We start from the raw sequence: 18695 nt of genomic DNA, 5'->3' as shown, positions 1-18695 counted from the left end.
ATAATCATGCCTAAATGTATGCTATAATTTATCTGTTGAAAAATTTTAAACTAAAACGTGTCATAACTTACTTTCTTCACAGTAAACATGAGAGTGCTCGTCACCATTTACATAATCATAGTTATTGATGTAAACCGCGCACCATATAAGTGAAAAAACCAAGTATAAAGTTGCATTATACCATGATATTTCTTGACTTTATATATGTGGTCAACTATTTTGGCATTATTGACATAAATTTGGAATTGGTGCCAAGTGTGAGATGCACTTTCATTAGCATGTTCACATTGCACTCAATTCATACTTGTATCTGCACGGTTTCTATAAAGTTGCAGATGCCTTAAGGACCACTTCAAAATGAACAAATTTGATGATAGCATGTGGCCTTTCCATGTAGATTATCATTGTTATTTTTGTAATGCTTCCACTTTTAGATGGATATATATGATGACTTTAAGAAGCAAATGATTTCTTTTTTCCCAGTGAATTAAGAAATTAATTCACCTTTCAACACCAAAGAACCAAGAGACTCAAAACAAAATTAAAACAAGATTTGAACACAAAACAATCATCAACGAATATGATTAACAATCTTTAGCACAATATATATTTAAACAATCAAATTGTAGCTTGTGACACTTTAGATTATATTACAAAACTACCTAGACGTTTGAAACAAATAACACAAAAATTGCTGTACAATACCATCTCAACACACTACTAGACACATGTAAATATTATCCGATAACTTAAAAAGTAATCGGTAAGAACGGTATGATAGCGAATTACCACCAACTCAAGTACTGTTATATATATATCATTATTGCTGCTCTCTTTCGGGCATCGCATTAAATGCACGTGCTAATCTAGTAACAAAAAACTATAGTAAAACAGGCACCGTAGACAAGAGGCCCATTGATGCACTATTGAAGGAATATACAAGTAAAACAGAATGGGAAAAGGGTAAGGCACAACTTAATAAAAGGAAGATTATGAAGATGACAGACAGAGACTTATTAAGTGCTAAAATGCACCAGGGGCGCACTAACACACAAGTCCAAAGTATTAAAAAAAAAAAAGCACACAATTAATAAGTATATAGAAATGAAAACAAAGCAGCATAGCATGCCTATGGAAAACAGCCCCTCCCACTTCTACACTCCACCTCATCATTACATTCAAGAAATATGGTTGGTTCCCACATCAAATCCACCCACAAACCTCTTCAAACATAAATATTGTTAAACAACAATATTATTCTTTCCAGGGTTTTCTAAAAGATTCAAGCTTTAATAATCTTTTGATATATATTTTCTTTAAGTGGTTTGTGTTTCTTTTTGTGGTTGAGTGAAAGAAAACAAGCAAGAAAGAAAGATTGTGGTGTTCTTGATGGGTAGCTGCTGGTGTAAATGGAAACCCTCTATTTATAGAGTCTCATCCAACGCAAAGTCAGGTCGGTTTTATGATTAAATTCTTGATTTTGATCTTTATTTATGCGGTTAAAAACATTGTATTCTTGTTCTTCTGTAACTTGATGTTTGATAATATGCAATTTGTAACAGATTGTAGCTAGGTAGGTTTTCTTTTCTTTTTTGACCACTTGCCAAAAACATTTACTTTGAGTTGATGGTTTGTTAAAAAGGTGACCATCACTCAAGAGTAAGAACTTTTTATATTTTGTTGGGAAAGTTGTTTTATTTTTTTACAGAAGAGATTGAGTAACATAGCACCTAGGGATCTTTCTAGGTATGTACTCCTGATTTGGTTTCTTTAATCCTTTTGAAAAGAAAGAGAAAAGGTGGCGTTTCTGGATATGCTTAAATCCACGTATGTATATTTAAATATTTTACGACAAACTATGATCATACTTTTAAATAAACCTGTAAACCACTTAGGGGAGATGAGGCGTCTGCAGGTACCCATATTCGGGTATGGTACCCATGCAGTAAACACCGTTGCCGCCTGTATAATCTCGTTTTTGGGTACCATAAATCGGGTTCAACTAGTCGAGAAAATAAGTAGGGGAGAAAGAGATATATATGATGTGTTTGAGGGGGTTAAATTCAATAATAATAATAATAATAATAATAATAATAAAAAAGAAAATCCACCAAATAGCCTGTATTTATTAACTTTTTCTAGAAATAGCTTAGGTTTTTAAAAAAAAAATCCTCAAAATAGCTTATTTTTTATGTCGGATCCGACAGATATAAGCACTGATCCGACGAATTAGTATAGCTATTTATAGGTCCACAAATTCCGTCGGATCCGACTGAAAATAGGTTATTTTGGGGATTTTTTGAAAACATGGGCTATTTCTAGAAAAAGTTGGTCAAAAGTAGAATAATGTTGAAGACATAGAATTTTTTGAAAGGGAAAATTCCCTAAATGACCCTAAAAAAGAAAGAGAAAAAAAAAGATCCTATTTCACTCAAGATTCCCAAAACAATCCAAAAATATGTACTGAGGCGACATCTTGGAGAAATAAACGACGGTATTTGTTAACCAAACAAAAGCTGACACGTGTAAAGATTCTGACACACCAGACGAGATTTTTAAAAATCTCGTCTGTTCCGACCCTTTTTTTAACTTAATTAACTTTTTAAAAAACCGTCTCTCCAGATGGTTTTTTTATGTTTCTTGTCTGTTCCGTACATATTAATTTTTTCTTGAGATTTGAGCTTTTTAATTTCGTCTTGGTAGACGCATTTGGATTGAATTTCGTCTTCCAAGTTCATATTCTAAAGTTTCTTATTTGGTGGTTATAAAAGTTTAAATATCGTCTGGACCGATAGGATTTTCCGTATTCCGTCTTGACCGACCATGTATTTTATTATTCCGTCTAATCCGACGGTATTTTTAATTATTTTTAGGTAGACCCCACTTTCCTAATTAAACTATCATTTTTAATTATCAACTTCTTCAAGTATTTGATTCATCTTCATCTCTTCATGTTCTTACTTTTTATCTTCAAGTTCTAGTTAGCTTTCAATTAGTTTTATGGAATTTGATAATATTCATCTCCAAACGTGGAAATTATGTTACCGCCGTAGTACGATCCCAAAAACCCGGGACCCAAATCCGCAACCTCTACTCGATCTCCTCTCTTATACTTCGATCATTTCGCTAAAGTGTAGTTACGAGATTGATGGATTATAGATGGTTATAGATATAAGAAGATGAAGATATAGATAGGAGAATAAAAGAGGATTTTAACTTACAAGATAAGAAACTTTGGAATATGAAATTGGAAGACGAAATTCAATCAAAATGCGTCTACCAAGACGAAATTAAAAAAACTCAAATCTCAAGAAAAAATTAATATGAACGGAACAGACGAGAAACATAAAAAAACCGTTTGGAGAGACGGTTTTTTAAAAAGTTAATTAAGTTAAAAAAAGGGTCGGAACAGACGAGATTTTTAAAAATCTCGTCTGGTGTGTCAGAATCTTTACACGTGTCAGCTTTTGTTTGGTTAACAAATACCGTCGTTTATTTCTCCAAGATGTCGTCTCAGTACATATTTTTGAATTGTTTTGGAAATCTTGAGTGAAATAGAATCTTTTTTTTTCTCTTTCTTCTTTAGGGTCATTTAAGGAATTTCTCCTTTTTGAAATCCCCCCACCCACACACCCGACCCTACCCGACCCATGGCCATAGTAGCGATGGAAGTTTTGATACGAAAGAGGATTACTTGGTCGAGCAGTGGACAGGTTAGTGGGCCTTTAAATGCTAAATCCAAAGCCCAATAACTGGTTAGTGGGCTTTTTACATGTTAAAACCAAAGCACAATTTGTTTAATCTTTTATTTGGTATATATGATTTATTTTCATGTTTTTGATGTTTAATCTTTTTTGTAATGTCTGGTGTAACTGGTCAATGTATTTTATTTATGTTTTCATATTCATTTGAATTATGTAGTTTGTTTTTTTGTTTATTTTTTTATATATTTAACAAAGGTTTAGTTATTGTGTGTGGTTAATTGTTTATTTTTGTGTATTTAAAAGTAGAACAAAGAGGTGTAAATGATATGACAATGTGGGATTTGAAATCTCTACATAGAGGGGAAAAATCTTACCACCACATCATATTCCTTAAGTATAGAGAGTGCCGCTTAATTATTTATCGTTTAATAATGTGATAAGTAACACTAACACTACATACCCATATTTATTTGGTTCTCACATTTTTTTCTTAGGATTTATTTTGTAACAAACTCCATATACGCACACACATTATTCTAAAATCTGTATGTTTAGACACCATAACCTTCTTATCATAACCAAAATCTATATATACAAGTGTGCATGTGTGTATAAAGGTTCAAATACCATTTTTAAGTAGAGAAATGCAACAACCATTCAAGCACTTGTATGTACAGCAACAACCATGTATGAAGTAAAATCTCACCAATAGTAAAGCTATTGGCAAGGTCTACAGATGGTGGGATGTAGACAAACTAAACCTCTATCAAAGAGGATACAAAGATTGCTTAGCTCAATAACTTGGACATGAAAAGTATATTTGAAACATAGGGTATTTCTCATGAAATCTAAACATAATAAAACGAAAAGTACTAAAATTAAGTATTGCTACACAGTCTACACTACCAATAACAGAAAAATGGTGAAAAATATTAGTATTAGCTTCAATAATTAGTATTACCCGTTGTGTTGCCTTTTACCCTCTTTTGTTGTTCCTTGTAAGTGTATTCCCCTCTTATATGTTGGCTTAATATTTGCTAGTTAATATTAGGCTTTAGAACTTTTAATATTTTTACAGTCTCCTTTTGGGCATGATCATTGCTTTAACTAAACTGTTATTATATCTTACTACTGTATATACAAATTTGGTAAGAAGTCACATGGGATCTGAAGTAGACATTTATTTCATTCCATTGCTTGATCTTGGTTTCAGAATTGGCAAAGGATGAAGCTTCAATGGCTAAAAGAAAGGAGGAGCTGAAAAAGTTGCCATCAAATCCCAAAGAAGTAGAAGATCTGCGGCGTAGTTCTGCTACTAATCTTAATCGTATTCACCTTTGATGAACTTAGAAAAATGACTGATAACTTTAGACAAGATCACATGCTAGGTGGAGGGGGGTTTGGTAGTGTTTACAAAGGCTTCCTTTATGATGATGTAGAAGAAAGGGTTCCTCCTGTTCCGGTAGCCGTTAAAGTTCATGATGGAGATAACAGTCATCAAGGTCATAGAGAATGGCTGGTGATTACAACTCTCTCTCTCTCTCTCTCTCTATGTATATAGATACATTCATATACCCATCTATATGCATTTATGCTTTAAGTTAGAGGTGGCAAAACGGGTGGGTTGGACAAACACTATAACAAGTCAAAATGGGAATTAAAATACAAGTTGAAACAGAGGGGTGCCAACTCCTTTTCATATCTTTTAAAAAATAATTATATAGTAGTATTCTAAATCTTTGAAAGTACGAGTTTATGACGTCGAATGCATTACGACCAGACTTTGGAGTTTGGAAGACTTTGAACTTGTTCGACACAATTGACAAGTCAAAGTTTTAGCTAAGTTCTTTGATTTGACCAGTTTGAGCTAAAACACAACTATACAACCCAACTCCTAAATAGATTGAAATTGTCACCTCTACTTTTGGTATCTCTTTTTCAGTCGATTTTTAGTTGATCATAGATTTTGTGTGCATTATAGGCCGAGGTCATATTTTTGGGGCAACTTTCTCATCCAAATTTAGTGAAACTTATTGGATATTGCTGTGAAGATGAGCACAGATTTCTCATATACGAGTATATGGCACGTGGTAGTGTGGAAAATAACTTATTTTCGAGTAAGTGTAGTCATTACAAAATTTACTTTTTAACATTCAGAAGAAGTTTAGTGATTACATTGAACTTCATAACACATATTTTAGATGTAAAATGTTATTTTGTTGCAGGAGTGCTACTTCCTCTTCCATGGTCAACTAGAATGAAGATCGCTTTCGGTGCTGCATGCATACTAGACTATAACCGCGACGACCCATTAGTTATAATGATACGCACTGCATAGATTTGTGTAGTCTTTGTTATCTTATCTCTTTACCTTTTTCACTCATACGCGCGTGCATACACGGCTTACCTGTAAGAATGTCGACGCCACCCTCATCATCATCTGATCCGATGACTCATGCTCACGGGAAGGAACCGCAGTTACCTTCCGCATCGCCACCCCGAGTAGTCCCGGAACTCAAAGCTTCCGCACCGAAGAGATACCGCTTATCCGGATGCATGTACGAAAACGAAGTTAGCTGGGATTGGTACCCTAATATGATCAGACGTATGGTCTATCGCGAACAAGTTCCCCCGTTACCTCACCAGAACCACCCTGCTTATCCCAACACCCTACCACCCATAACCGAACCTGTAGAGCGAGTTCTCGCAGCTGTTGTTTCATGTTTGGAGCGTGATGTGGGTTACATGCGCTATACGAGAGCAAACGTTTCCGGACTGTTAAAAGACGGAACCGAGACTAAGGAGGAGATTGCCCGCATGGCAGCGGCAATGAAGGAAATGCAAGAGGCTAGTGATCAACAGATGAAGATTATGAGAAAGATGCAAGCCGAGATGATAGACTTGCAAGAGCAACTCCAAGTAGCAAGGACCCGAACCGAGATAGCTTTAGAGCGTTGCGATGTGTTACAAATGCAAATTGCTCAGAACGCAGCCGAACCTGAGGCACAGCCTGAGGCCGAGCCTGAGGCAGAGCCTGAAGAGGAACCTGAAGATGATCCCGAAGAGGAGCCCGAGGAGGATCCCGAGGAGGAACCCGAAGAAGAACCGGAGGAAGAACCGGCTGAGGAGGAGGCACACTCAGAGGTGTCATCAGATGATGACATCTAGTGATGATGACACCTAGATGGAGGGGTTGTCTCCATCCGAACTATTATTTTCTATGATTTTAAGGATTGATTGGAAATACTTTGTAGTGAATACAATGGTTTTAATCATGAATTATTATTTAGATTAATATATGGTTGTGATGTGATGTTGTTTCTTATTTCTTTCTTACCTATCTTTTTATTACATGTATGGTGTGTTGTATATGAAAGAAAAATTCATGTTTAACATTTTATACTGTGATTCTAGGAAATGGCTGGAAGAAACGCTGGACACGGACGTGGTAACATCAACTTGACTGCAGCTGAACTCCAAACTCTGCTGAACGACCATGCGGCGGCCGCTTTAGCCGCACATGTTCAGAATCAAGCTGGAGGTCCAAGTGGAACGTGTACATTCAAGAATTACCTTGACTACAAGCCCAGTTCGTTTAAGGGCACTGAGGGAGCTATAGGCTTCCTGCGTTGGGCTGAGAAGGCCGAGTCGGCATTTGAGATGTGTAATTGCCCCCCTGCCAGTAGGGTCAAATTCGCTGCTGAAACACTTGAGGATTCTGCCCTCACTTGGTGGAATTCGAACGTGCAGATCCTTGGATTGGAACTGGCTAACGTGATGAACTGGGAGGAGTTCAAAAACATGATGCGAGAGGAGTACTGTCCGAGAGAGGAGATTTCGAAGTTAGAGTCAGAATTTTGGTCACTGAAGATAGTGGGCTCAGAAATCGAAACCTACACTACCCGTTCTCACGAGTTGGCTGTGATGTGTCCGCAGATGGTGGATCCGCCGAGTAAGAGGATTGAGATGTATATCGATGGGTTTGCACCGCAGATTCAGGGTATGGTGACGTCTTCCAGACCAGCCACGATTCAACAAGCGATCCGTTTAGCTCACAAACTGACGGATCAAGCTGTGACCCAAGGTGCGTTACCACCTAGGGGTTCAACCACTAAAGCCCGTGATAACCCGAGTAATGACAACAACAGCAACAGCAACCCGAGCAGCGGAAAGAGAAAGTTTGACAGCACCAGATCCTCATCCTCGAACCTCCCACAGCAACAACACTACCGTAAGCCCGAATTCACTCGAAGCTTTAACAATCAGAGTCACAACAACAATAACAACGGTAGCGGGCAGGGTTCGAGTGGATATGCTGGGAAATATCCGAAGTGCAATAGGTGCAACTATCATCATGCTGGCCCGTGTGACCGTGTCAAGTGTCAGAGATGCGGAAAGATGGGTCACCAGGCAAAGGAATGTAGAGGAGACCTTGCGGCAAAGGGTGCTCCTAAACCACCTATGACGACGAAGGGATGTTTCGAATGTGGGCAGGAAGGTCATTTCAGGAAAGATTGTCCCAAGCTGAAACAGAACGACAACAATGGAGGTAATGGAAGTGGCAGTAGTGGTGGAAGCAATGGCAAAGGAAGAGCTTTTGTGATTGGGTCGGGTCAAGCCCGCAATGATCCGTACGTGGTGACTCGTAAGTTCCCAGTGAACGATTGTTTTGCTTCTGTATTGTTTGACACTAGAGCTGATAGGAGTTTTGTGTCGAAAGCCTTTAGCCAACTCTTAGACTTAACTCCAACTCCGTTAGATGCTAAGTTTCCTGTTGAATTAGCTGACGGTAAGACTATAGTAACGACTCATGTACTTGCGGGATGTAAGTTAAAACTGTCAGGTCATGTCTTTGATATCGACCTTATTCCTTTTACGCTTAGTAGTTTCGATGTCGTGGTCGGCATGGACTGGTTGTCCGAGAATCGAGCGGAGATAATATGTCACGACAAGATAGTTCACATTACTACCCCTTCCGGCGAGATCATTTCGGTCCGAGGTGAGAGAAGCGGCATGACCACCAGCGTCATTACCCTCATGAAGGCGCAGAAGTACCTACGAAAGGGTCATCCGGCAATTTTGGCGCAGATTGTTGAGAAACCCGCGGAGGAGAAGCGAATTGAAGATATACCGATTGTGCGAGATTTTCCGGAAGTTTTCCCGGAGGATTTTCTTGGACTCCCTCCTATACGACAAGTCGAATTCCAAATCGAGTTGACACCCGGTGCAGCACCCATAGCACGAGCCCAGTATCGGCTCGCACCGGCGGAGCTTCAGGAGTTGTCCACTCAGTTGCAAGATTTGTTGGATAAGGGTTTTATCCGACCTAGCTCATCGCCATGGGGAGCCCCTGTCTTGTTTGTCCGAAAGAAGGACGGGACTTTCCGCATGTGTATCGACTACCGGGAGTTGAACAAGGTGATGGTCAAGAACCGTTATCCTTTACCCCGAATTGATGATTTGTTTGACCAGCTTCAAGGATCGAGTTACTACTCGAAGATCGATCTGCGATCTGGTTATCACCAACTAAGAGTGCGCGAAGAAGATATCTCTAAGACGGCTTTCAGAACACGGTATGGTCACTACGAGTTTTCGGTTATGCCTTTTGGTCTAACTAACGCACCAGCCGTATTTATGGATCTCATGAATCGAGTATGCAAGGCGTACCTCGACAAGTTTGTGATTGTTTTCATTGATGATATTCTTGTCTACTCCAAGAACGAAGCTGACCATGAAGAACATTTAAGGGTAATTCTGGAGTTATTGAAGAAGGAACAACTGTATGCTAAACTCTCGAAATGTGAGTTTTGGCTTCGCGAGGTTCACTTTTTAGGACATGTGATCAACGAGAATGGTATCCATGTCGATCCCGGTAAGGTAGAGGCCATCAAAAACTGGGAAGCACCTAAGACTCCGACTGAGGTGCGGGAATTCTTAGGACTGGCCGGCTACTACCGACGTTTTATCGAGGGATTTTCAAAGATTGCTCAACCCCTCACCGCTTTGACTCACAAAGGCACTAAGTACAATTGGGGTGACGCGCAAGAATCCGCTTTTCAACTGTTGAAAACCAAACTCTGTAGCGCCCCTATTCTAGCCCTCCCCCAGGGAACGGAAAATTTCGAGGTACACTGTGACGCATCAATACAAGGTCTCGGTTGTGTGCTGATGCAACTCGAGAAGGTTATAGCTTATCCCTCTCGACAACTACGGGTTCACGAGAAGAACTACACGACCCATGATTTGGAACTCGGAGCTGTGGTGTTTGCCCTTAAGATATGGAGGCATTACTTGTACGGTACCAAGTTTACCATTTACACCGACCACAAGAGTCTCCAGCATATCTACGATCAGAAGGAGCTGAACATGCGACAGCGTCGTTGGGTCGAGCTGCTTAAAGATTACGATTGTGCCATCAAGTATCACCCTGGCAAGGCCAATGTAGTGGCCGACGCTCTCAGCAGAAAAGAAACAGATAAACCCAGACGAGTGCGAACATTGCAACTCACGATTCGTGCAAACCTACCCGACCAGATTCGCGATGCCCAACTCGAAGCTTTGAAAGATGATAATCTTCCATCGGAACTCATGCGGGGCATGAACAAGCAACTTGAAACCAGATCGGACGGGGTCCGATATTTTGAGAACCGGATTTGGGTTCCACGGTACGGAGAGTTGAGAACTCTGGTGATGGACGAAGCCCACAAGTCCCGATATTCTATCCACCCTGGCTCAGATAAAATGTATCATGATTTAAAGGCACTTTACTGGTGGCCGAACATGAAAGCCGACATTGCCACCTACGTGAGCAAATGCTTGACTTGTGCCAGAGTCAAAATAGAATACCAGAAACCATCTGGTCTACTGCAACAACCGGAACTCCCAATGTGGAAATGGGAACACATCTCAATGGATTTTATCACGGGTTTACCTAAGACACCGACGGGATGCGATACCATCTGGGTGATCGTTGACCGGTTGACTAAGTCTGCACACTTCTTAGCGATTAAGGAATCGGACAAAATGGAAAGACTGACTCGCGTCTACATGAAGGAAGTAGTGTCTAGACACGGAGTGCCTGTCTCAATCATTTCTGATCGAGATTCTCGTTTCACTTCGCACTTTTGGAAGTCGCTGCAAAGCGCACTAGGCACCCGCCTTGATATGAGCACAGCATACCATCCTCAGACGGATGGGCAAAGTGAACGAACTATTCAGACCCTGGAAGATATGTTGCGTGCATGCGTGTTGGATTTCGGAAAAAGTTGGGAACCTCACTTACCTTTGGTAGAGTTTTCGTATAATAACAGCTACCACGCAAGTATTAAAGCAGCGCCGTTTGAAGCGCTGTACGGACGGAAGTGTCGATCACCACTCTGCTGGGCAGAGGTGGGTGACAGCCAAATCACTGGTCCAGAACTGGTACTCGAAACTTCAGAAAAGATTGTTTAAATCCGAAACCGCATGGCAGCAGCACGAGATCGCCAAAAGAGTTACACCGACAAGCGCCGAAAACCTCTCGAATTTCAAGTGAACGATCGAGTGTTACTCAAAGTCTCACCTTGGAAAGGTGTGGTTCGCTTTGGTAAGCGAAACAAACTCAACCCACGATATATTGGTCCCTATCGAATAACTGAGCGCATTGGTCCGGTGGCGTACCGACTGGACTTACCAGCGGAACTCAGTGGCGTACACAATGTTTTTCACGTATCCAATTTGAAGAAATGCTTATCCGATGAAACCCAAGTAGTACCTTTGGAGGAACTGCAAGTTGATGAACAGTTACGTTTCATTGAGGAACCAGTCGAGGTTTTGGATTGGGAAACCAAAACGCTCAAGCACAGCAAAATTCCAATCGTTAAGGTTCGTTGGAACTCGAGACGTGGACCGGAGTTCACGTGGGAACGCGAGGATCAAATGATGAAAAAGTATCATCACCTTTTTGAAGGGCTAACCAAACACAGAAAACCGCGAAACCCGGCAAACCGTCAGAAATCACCGGAGGTATGAATTAAATTTCGGGACGAAATTTCTTTCTACTAAGGGATGATATGACAAACTGAAAATTTTTCTTACTTTTTCAGACACTCATCACGACTTGACTCAAATTTTCGGGACGAAAATTCTTTAACATGGGAATGATGTGACAATCGTCGATTTCAGGTTAACTCCGTTAACTCAACTCCGTCAATTCAAACTTAAGATCATTGAATCTATAACGTACACCTCATTACATTTAAACTAGGGTTTAAATGACGCTTAACACTTACTACATGTGTAGTCTTTCGGGAATTGCACCGAAACGCAAACGAGTTGACGCAAACGATTGATGAATAAACGAAAAACGTCAAAACAGTAATTATGTGATAATTACGTGTTAGACTTATGTGTTATGTGATAACATGGTTATAAACGTTAACTCAAGATGTAAACAAGTTAGTTTAAGCTAGTTAAGTAATACTTAGAAGTGGAGGGGTCAAAGTGTAACATAGTATTATTATAAATACTAATAATAATAAACCCTAACTATTATTTTCTCTCCTCCCTCTATCCCGATCGGCCCCCTCCCCCTTGGCTCCTTGGCTGCCGTCACCTATACACACACATACAACCATCAATTTCAACTTTTGATCGAAGATTAAGGTGCTAGGAAGGTATAAACGACTATCCTATGCATCCTTTATACTTAATTTTGATGTTTAATGGGTTAATTGAAAACCCTAAGAGCCGATTTTATGTGTGTATGTAGTTCTTATGATTGTTGTTGATTTGATGATGATTTGATAACTAGATTGGATATTATTACATGTTAATTGCTTGTGTCTTTGATTTGAGTTCAAACAAAAACCCTAACCATGTATGTAATGTGTAATTGATATGCATGGATAGTGATTATGGAGTCTAGAGTGTTATATGAATGAATTAGGGTTCATAGATAGTAAATATGTTGAGTTTGGATGCAAACAGTTTCTGGACAGATTGTGTTATTGATGTTTAACTGACTGTAACGAGGTGTAAATGTGAAAATTGGTTGAGATTATTGATACTACAGTAAACTAGGTTGAGTCTATTTTCTAAAGAATATAAATTTGTTATTTTTGGACAAGTAAAGGTTAACTTTTATGATTTTACAAAAACATTGTGCAAAGCTGAGCTGTTAGACCTGCTGTTAGGTTAATTTGTAAATATTATATCTCATGAACTACGAGACCAATTGGGTTGGTTCTACTTCTGGAAGTTGACTTATTGAGTTAGGAACCTAACCCAAGTGGTCTTGCATTTATTGGATTTTTCGTTTAACGGGAATTTCAAATAACATTCTGTTGCGCATGAATTTGACTGTTATGAGTTTGCTGTAATGATTTGATGATTGTGAGAAACCTATGTGGAATAAAAATATAATAAAATATGTTCTGGAAACCTAAGACATATATGCTTTTGTGATGATTTTTGGTAAATTAATTGTGATGCTGTGATCGGTGAGATAGTACAATCTTTCAAGTAGAATTTCTGTCTCGGTGAAACTAGCTGCAGAGTTTTGTGAAAATGCATGAAACATGATACTTGCTATATAATTGTTATGTTTTGACCAAATTGCCCTTGTGGGGAATAATTGCTAATTGATTGTCATGATTTGACCAAATTGCCCTCGTGGGGATAATGGCTAGTTAATTGTTATGTGTTGACCAAATTGCCCTTACGGGGAGTAATTGCTAGTGATGTACTTTATGAATACGTGACACGTAAATAATTGTTCACACATGTATTGTATCACAAATACATTTGTTAAAGTCACACACAATTCACAAACGAAACACGAAACATGTTATGTGCCTAGGTTATATGTGCGGGTCTAGAGACTCGATAATATTCCGACACTTAGAAAAATCTCTTTATTGTTTTAGAACGCTAGAGAGAGTTTTTCTGTGACGCGCATCCTGGTGAATTATTTTGGGAATACTTCGCAAACAGTGAGTTTCACTTTTCCCTTTTAAACTTTTTAAACGCTTTTCACTTGGGGGAGATAACATACTCCGAAAACGCATTTAAGATTTTGTTAATATAGATTATATATCACTTGTAAAGACTAAGTGGCAAACGAGTTAACTAAAGTCCTTCATTCACATAGAACCGTTTAATATTGGATAATAGCGAGTCATTGTTGAGTAGTACTACTGGGTTTGACAAACCCCACCCAACGCTAAACTCGACTGGAGGTCGAGTGGGTGTAATCTTGGCTAAACACATACCATGGTCTGGATGACCTGGTGGCAAGGCAAATGATAAACAGTCAGCTTCGGTGTCGAACACTTAGTGATACTTGTTTTATAGGCTAGCTACCTATTGATATATAATTGACATAACATTATCTGGTAACGCAAAACGCTGTAACGCAAAACGCTGTAACGCAAAACGCTTAACGCAAAACGCTGAACGCAAACGCTAAACATCTATTTTTATATAAACTTGTGAACTCACCAACCTTGTGTTGACACTTTTAGTATGTTATTCTCAGGTAGCCGAGGCGGGCGCGCGGTTTAGGAACATGCATTGCTTGAAACATTTTTAATTATGCAAACTTATTTTAAACTGTGATCATTGGGTTTTAAGTCGTCCTGTGTGACGTAACATTGTTTTCTATGGTTTTACGCTTCCGCATTTAATTACTCGTAAACGTTTTCATGGTTTTGAAACTTTGTTTTAAGGTTTGATTATAACTAATGATTCCGATCCTGTTAGTTCACACCCTCTGACGGTAAAACTCCGTTAGTGGATTTTGAGGGTGTGACAGACATTGAGTCGACACGAATTCGGTCGGTTTTGGTTATGTTTGTTATAGTACTAAAACTAAAACTAAAACAAAAGGGTTGGTAAACCTCGGGTGCTAGTAAAACTCGACGTTGCCAGTTCTGGGCATTGCAACGAAGAATCGACACGACTTTGGTCGGTTTAGGTTACCTTCGTTACGATATCGTAAAAGCCCAAAAAATAATAATAATAAAATTAAGGTAACGTGGCCCACTGTTTGTGCACTTGGACCAATGGTAGCCTTCGTCACCAAAATTCTCATTTATTATAGATTAATAGTAATATTTGTTTTTTAACATCCACGGGTATTTTAGTTATTTTATGAGAATTTAACAGAAAAGTTAACAAAAGTTAATTTAAACCCAAACTCGTTACAAAATTAAAAGGTTAAAACCCAAACTTGTTACTTTAAAACCTTCGTACCAAAATTTTTTATTTTACTCAAACCTCAGACACCATATGCGTAGTTGTGTCAAATAACAATATAAACATTTATGTGTGTCAAAAGGTGTGGTGTACACGGCCAATCAAGAATATTCTTATTTCATGCACCAACAAATTAGGGATTTAAGGAGGTAGAATTTCTAATCGGATTCCAAGGTGCAACCTCGTGGGTGGGTGGGGTGGGGGGGGGGGGTCATGCTAAGTAGTTCCATGTATGAGAAATTCTCAACTACTAACCATGAGAATGATTTTCTTAGCATGAGATTTGAACCTCATATGAGTAATATAGCATAAAAAGCTAAATCTTATGGTTATGACTTTTAATTATACTTAGTTGAGGATCAAGGAACGAGGAGATTAAATCTCAATATCTCTAATGTTTTATACAACGGAGGATTCAATAACATCCGGTGAATCTAAGACATCTCGTGACGTTGCTTTCGTTGGACCATTTAATATCTTACATTTGATAGGATGAGTGGCATATTGATTATGCATTCTTGAAGAGATGGGTGGAGTACATGATGTAATTCATGTTTCAAATATGTGTGAGTGTCCATGAGTTTTTAATCAGAATTTAAACATCGCAGAACAACCTCTATGGAATGAAGATTATAAGGTCAAATTCTTGAAAAGAATAAAACTAAAGTTAGTCAAAGTTAGATGAAACTCTAGACATCAAAATATACATGGAATTGGAGTCAGAGATGCAAAAGAAATGTCCACACTTATTCAATCAATCTCAAGGACAAGGTTAATTTAATGATAGGGAGGATGTAACATTCTTAAAATTTTGTGTTAAATATGAAAACTTTGAAATTTTAAGGGCCATGTGATCATTTAGTCAGTAAAGGCAGCGCACCAATGTCATTATTTCCAACGGTATATCGCTCCAAAGCAGTTAACCCAATGTTGACACTTGACCATGAATCACTCCCTCCTCTACCCCTCGGACCCAAGGTGTCGTACAAGCCGAAGTTCTGTCTGTTCATCGAAGTTGTATACCCAATAGTATTGCCAGTTGTAAAGGTATAGGTTATCCATTTAGTGAATACATTTTTATAGCTTAGTCGCTTAGACCCTAGTCGAGGGTATAGTCGTAGAAGAGACGAACTTAACTTTTCATACAAAGGTTTTGATAGGATGAACATTTCTTCATGATGAAGAAACAAAAAGAATAATCAAACAAAAGACCAAAGGTCTATCTACTATAAAAAGGGGAAAACCGTTTTAAACTATAAGATGGTATACACGTTTTTACAAGGTTTGAAACCATAGTTTCAGACAGTAGGAGTCTAAAGCTAGATCGTAAGACGATCTAGATAATGGACATGAAACTATTTCAATATAAAGGTCCAAGATAATCAAGGAATTATAATTAGTTTAAAAGGAAATGATATATAAGGTGAATACACCCTTACTCTTTTAAATCATTTAAATGAGTCAAAGTTTACATGGGATTCATAGATCCCTAAAACTATTTAAACAAAGTAATCGTTACTACTTAGGTTAAAATATAAGTTTGTTAGAATCCTTACATATATGGCCTAACGGTGGGCACACCGTATCAAACTTTTGCATTCCCATACTCACCGAGAGCTGAAGACAAGGATGTCGTTAGGGGAATGGTTTGGTGTATATATTTAGCTGCTAAGATCTTGGATGCCATCCGATGAGTTGTTTCGAGTTGAGCTTTGTATTATGAAGAATTATAAAGATGTTTTTTTTAGATAATCAGCGTTATTCACCAGCATTTGTGCTGATGTATTTTCCAAACTGTTTTTAGGTAATCCACAAGGAAACTCAAGATAAAGGATGTGGAGATATAGCAGTTAGATACTATCTAATCAGTTAATTTTGAAATGTTTGATTGATGTGAATGTTGGGATCCAGTGATGATTAGCCAATGGTTTAACAATTAAACCCGAAGTAATAATTGTTTCATAATTAATAATCATACTAATAAATGGACAAAACGCAACGGAAAATAATTCGAGTAATCACTTTAAGGAACCGTACAGGATCCGCTTCCATACAATACGAGTATGAGTCAAACTGAATAAATATAATTGTAAACTTACAATTAATTTAAGTTTACCTCAGTTAATAATAACCGGTTGAGACACCGAGGTTCAACGAACGAGCGCTAGTCGACGAACCGAACAAAAGGTTGCGGCTTTGCGGTGGCTCCAGACTGTAACAACGATGGTGGAAGCGAACATGTGTGGCAGTAGCGGCGGGCCTGGTCGGAAAAACACGCGGCGCGGTAGGGAGTGTGACTGGCGTCTAGTAGCAACGGCGGTCGGTAGTGTTCTTTTGCTCGCTACCGTGTGAACAAGATTGGAACATAACTTCTATTAAATGTGTTCATCACCACCAAAATTAATAATTGGAACTCCCTTTTATTTAGAGTATATGGGGTATTGACCAATAAATTGTTTTAGGTTATCGTCAATTATAATTATCATATTATAATTTATAATACTTGTAAACAATATAAATGGGCCTTGAAGTCTAACTCATTCCAACTCTCTTTTAAAGCCCGAACTAGTTTACTAATTAGTAAATAAACTATATTATTTATAACTATTATAAATAATATTTCTGTCATAATTATTCGTCATCACCGGCTAAAAGAGTTAAGCGGGTTTAATGTTCGTTGCCCAAGGTGTAACTCTCACGGGTCGTAACTCGTTCGGTCACGTTGACTTACCCGAACCGGCCCATAATTCCAACAGTCTCCTGCTTGGACGGTTTCGGTTATATTGTTCAACGCTGGCAGCCAGCGGTGCTCTAGCTACACATAGCTGCCCCTAACAGGTTGTGATATTTTAAATTCATTAACCAAAAGATCTTGGAATACATTATTGCAAGATAATGAACTTATGGTAATCATTGTCATCTATCCTTTCTGTATTAGACACCAATTGGACAATGACACATGGATCAGATCAATCTAATATGGCATTCAATCATTATTGTTCTTGATCTTGAATCAAAGTGGTCCAATCAAACACACAGTAAGTTTGGGTGAGGTCTCACACTTCACCAGCTTGAATCAACGAGGGCGCCAAAATGTCTAACTGTTATATATCACGTAAGAGTACAGAATTCTATCTTTATTACATACAACTCCCATTGAACTTTAGAATATTCCCAACCAATGCCTTTATAGCCGGCAGTTACGCGACAGCGGTTGACACTGATCAAAGAATAGCCTTTAGTAAACGAAAGTTATAATATGTATCTCAGGTCTAAGGATACTAAATGAGTATACCAATATCAAAACATCTTATGATTAAGATTCATGAAGATGATTTGATGCGAGTTACATCCAACGTCATTCATAATGAGGCCTATGAGTTTGGAAGTCAACTCATTGAGTCCAAAGTCAGAATAGTCTTAATTCAGATGCGTTCCCACGAGTCTGACCGACTACAGATAATTTAGAATACAATATTCATGGATTAAACGTATTAAAATGAACACAGTTATAATATTCAATGTTTGCATTTAACCATTAAATTAAAAGTGAACTCAAAAGTACAATTGTTTAAATGTTCATACATCCAAATACTAAATCAAAACAAATGACTAACTAATCTAAGACCGATAGCATTCTGTGTTGGTCATGTTTGTCCCGAGTCATCGGCTTAGTGAACGGGTCTACTAGGTTTTGATCCGTGTCTACTTTGCTTATTATGATGTCACCTCGTTCCAGTATTTCCCGTATAAGGT

The 18695-nt window shown here is 38.4% G+C and overlaps 1 pseudogene; it reads left to right on the top strand.

Moving 5' to 3' along the window:
* The first annotated feature begins 874 nt into the window (after positions 1 to 874).
* On the top strand, positions 875 to 6042 carry LOC143532089 (putative serine/threonine-protein kinase PBL16; annotated as a pseudogene).
* The last annotated feature ends 12653 nt before the right edge of the window (positions 6043 to 18695 follow it).

This window comes from Bidens hawaiensis, unplaced genomic scaffold (assembly GCF_021521415.1).
Source record: "Bidens hawaiensis isolate Kalapana, Puna unplaced genomic scaffold, B.hawaiensis_p1.1 tig00000702_1, whole genome shotgun sequence".
Taxonomy (NCBI): Eukaryota; Viridiplantae; Streptophyta; class Magnoliopsida; order Asterales; family Asteraceae; genus Bidens; species Bidens hawaiensis.
Note: the sequence above shows the minus strand (reverse complement) of the source record. Positions and strands in the feature narration are given on the sequence as shown.